The sequence below is a fragment of the Athene cunicularia genome, assembly GCF_003259725.1.
Source record: "Athene cunicularia isolate RWA chromosome 3 unlocalized genomic scaffold, athCun1 chr3_part1, whole genome shotgun sequence".
NCBI lineage: Eukaryota > Metazoa > Chordata > Aves > Strigiformes > Strigidae > Athene > Athene cunicularia.
The window spans coordinates 1,126,491-1,129,978 of record NW_020799097.1 but is presented as its reverse complement, the minus strand read 5'-3'; the positions used below and the strand labels follow the sequence as shown (position 1 = coordinate 1,129,978).

The window sequence follows — 3,488 nt, the reverse complement described above, 5'->3', positions numbered from 1 at the left end:
CCCCCCCCCTCACTTAAACCAGAGGAACCCAGACAGGGAATGGAACCATTTCTCCATCGAGATGGAGCCACCAGGAGTAGGGTCACAAAAATGATTGTGGGGCTGGAGCCCCCCTGTGAGGACAGGCTGAGGGAGTTGGGGGGTTCAGCTGGAGGAAAGAAGGATCCGGGGAGACCTTAGAGCGGCCCCCCAGGGCTGAAAGGGGCTGCAGGAAAGGGGAGGAGACGCTTTTTACAAGGCCATGTAGTTAGGATAAGGGGGAACCGGTTTAAACTGTCAGAGGGGAGATTCAGTTTAGATCTGAGGCAGCAATTGTTCCCTGTGAGGGGGGTGAGGCCCTGGCACAGGCTGCCCAGAGAAGCTGTGGCTGCCCCCTCCCTGGAAGGGCTCAAGGCCAGGTTGGACGGGGCTTTGGGCAACCTGGGCTGGGGGAAGGTGGCCCTGCCCGGGGCAGGGGGGGGTACCGGCTGGGTTTTGAAGGTCCCTTCCCACCCAAACCACGATTTGATGATTCCAGGGCCCCACAGCCTCCCCGGTGACGGGACGGGCGCCACGTGCCAGGGTCTCAGCCCCGGTGTGAGCTCAGGGGAAGCTGCAGAGCACCCACCCGGAGATACGGGACCAAACAAGGAGACACACACAGGTCAGGGGGTGAATCAGCTGTAAGCGAACACATGTAGGAAACAGAATCTGGGAGAAGACACTCCAAGGGTGACAAATCTCCCACGTGAAATATTTCTCCTAAGAAAACCAACAGAGTGGGACCCCCCTACCCTATCCTCTCCCAGGGGATGTTTTGCCAGTGGTGCTCCAGGAGGTATCCATGAGTGATCTCCCTCATTTACACTAATTCAGAGAGAAAGCCTCGTCAAGAAGCTCTGCATAACTCCATCTGTGATCAATTAGCTGACAACCACTCTAATTGTACCAGGGCACAAGTCCCCTCCTTCACAAAAGCAATTAGGCTGGTCTAAGAATGAAAAATGTTCCGGGCTTGTAGGAGCTCAGACACTGCTGGGGGACAGGAGCAGGCACCCCCAAAACGAGCAGGCTGAAAAAAATTCACCATTTTCCTGCTCTTTCCCTGCAGCCAGCCTGAAGAGGGAGTATTTGCAGAAAAACCTGAAGTCGCCCCTAAGCTGAGTTTCACCTGCAGAGCAAAGAGGTGGGGAGCTGCAAGAGCAACTGCTGTGGGGTTTGGGGGCCCCTTCTCAGCCAGCCTGGGTGCCTGCTGCGGAGTAGTGGGTGCTTTACGAGTCCCTGAAGTTCAAAACCAGCCCCCGAAGTTCGAAACCAGTCCCAAGTCTCCTGTGAACAACTGGGAGGGTCATAAAGGCAAGAAGGGATCTTGTGGCAATAACACCCCCCAACTTCCCAGGGTTATGAGCGTCCTCTGGAAGTTTGGCGAGTCAAATCCAATGCCGTGGTGGGAGATGAGTCCCTGACACTCAGGGGTGGGAGGAAATTCCACCTCTCCCCCTGCACTTCCAGACTAGGAGCTGGATAACCTGGCACCTCTCCCTAGTTGCTCCCATGGGTGCAGCACTGGGAGCTCCTGTCCGTGCCTCAGTTTCTCCAAAATGCAAATAGGGCAGCTACAGCTCACAGGGGGTGCTGGGAGCACGGGGATCCCTGGGCGAAGAGAAGCAGCGTTATTCCATAGCCATCCCACCAGCTGTCAGTCTCAGCCCTCTCTCAGGAACATTTTTATTGGGGTTGTGATTTATTCATCTCCCACCTGAGCTGAAGCCAAGCAGTGTTTCAGAGCACTGCCCACCTGCAGAAACGCACACGGCAGCCTGTCACACCAGAGTCAAACTGCCTTTAACTTCTTTTCATGCGGTAATAGATGCTTTTGGCTGAATGAGCAAACACCCACTCAGGGAGCTCTGCCTGAACCCCCAAACTGTGCCGCTGGCAGCTGAGGAGAGGGAGAAGGCTGGAAGGCAGCTTAACTAGCGAAGAGTATCCCTCTCTGCAAAGCTCAGTAACTCCGGGAAAACCAGGAGTATCGGCACAACACAACCTGTGAGTCACTGGGAGGAGTGCTGAGGGGTGCCAGGGTGGTTGGAGGTCACCTCATTTCATGCTCAAGGGGTCTAAACCTCCCTCTAGAGTCACTGGAGAAAGGCAGGAGACTTCCCTTGGCACCAAAACCCAACCACCCACACCGGGATGTTCCCCTGGGTCTGGCACTGAGGGTCCAGCCCAATGTACCTGGCTCCATCCTAACCCATCCCAACCCCAGAATCATCCGGGTTGGAAAATCCCTTGCAGCTCCTCCAGCCCCACCATGACCCTCCCCCTGACCGTTCCCAACTCCCCCAGACCCCTCAGCGCTGGCTCAGCCCGACTCTTCAACCCCTCCAGGGATCCCGGGGACTCCCCCCTGCCCTGGGCAGCTCATTCCAACGCCCAACAGCCCCTTCTGCACAGAAATCCTTCCCCAGAGCCAGCCTATGTCCCCGAGGAGCCCAGCTCCTGACGGCTCAGCACGGGGGAAGGAAACGCAACTCTGAAGTTTAGCATCGCCCGCCCTGGCTGGCGTGCCAGCGATGGCCACCCTGCACCGCGCAGGAGCCAGCTCACGCCTGGGAAGATGATGGAGGTGGGATCATGGGGGGCCCTGGAGAAACGTCCCGTAAGGGCTGGGACATGGGAACGGGCAAGAGCACGGGAAGGTGGGGGCAGTGAGAGCACAGCAGCTGATCCCAAAGCACCTCAACGTGGGGGTCACTCCCAGCACCCACCCGTTGGACCGTCGGGTCTCGCCGGGGCTCTTAACGCACAGATGTCCCCGCAGGGACGGATCCTGCCCGCCTGACGGGGCTCGGGGTGCCAGGCACACGCAGGATTGGAAATGTGGGTCCTCACGGGGAAAACTGCGGTGGCCTTTGGCAGATCCCCCCCGCCCCGGTGCCAGGGGAGGTTGGGGGGGTTCACCATCAGCCGGGGGTTCAAGGGCGGTTCCCACAGAGGTTATTTAACTTCCCTGCGCTGATGCTGGGCAGCCGGGGCAGGGAAAGAGAGGGGCTAATTCGGCCTTTTAATGACACTAGGGTCGTCAGGGCAGTGCAGGGGAGGCAGCCCCGGCTGGCCCAGGTGAGGGGTGATGGAAATTCCCCCCCCCCGCGGCGCGTTTGCCCGGAGCAGGGGGTTGTTGCTGCCAAAGCATCCCAGCGCTGCCTCTGCCTGCCCGGGGGCTCCCAGAGACAGCGGCCCCCACCGAGCCCTCCCCCAGGTCCGGCGGCTGCTGAGGGGACACCCCCTCCCCTCCTCTCCCCTCCCCGGAGAGTTTTCGATCCTTCTGCAGCTTCGGAGCTGGCGCGGAGCCGGGCAGGGAACCCAAAGCTGCCGCAAGGAATTCCGGCACACGGGAATTCTCCCCCCGGCCCTTCCCGGGACGCTGCCCTGGGGCCCAAACCCCCGACCCTCCGGCGGGACCCCGGGATGAGTTTCCCTCCCCAGGAGCTGCCCGGGGCGGGCAG

The 3,488-nt window shown here is 59.9% G+C and overlaps 1 protein-coding gene across 13 annotated transcripts in view; it reads right to left on the bottom strand.

The window, feature by feature from the left end:
* The window catches only part of OTOF (otoferlin), a 103,563-nt gene that overhangs the window by 99,863 nt on the left and 212 nt on the right, over positions 1–3,488 (bottom strand). The window lies entirely within an intron of this gene.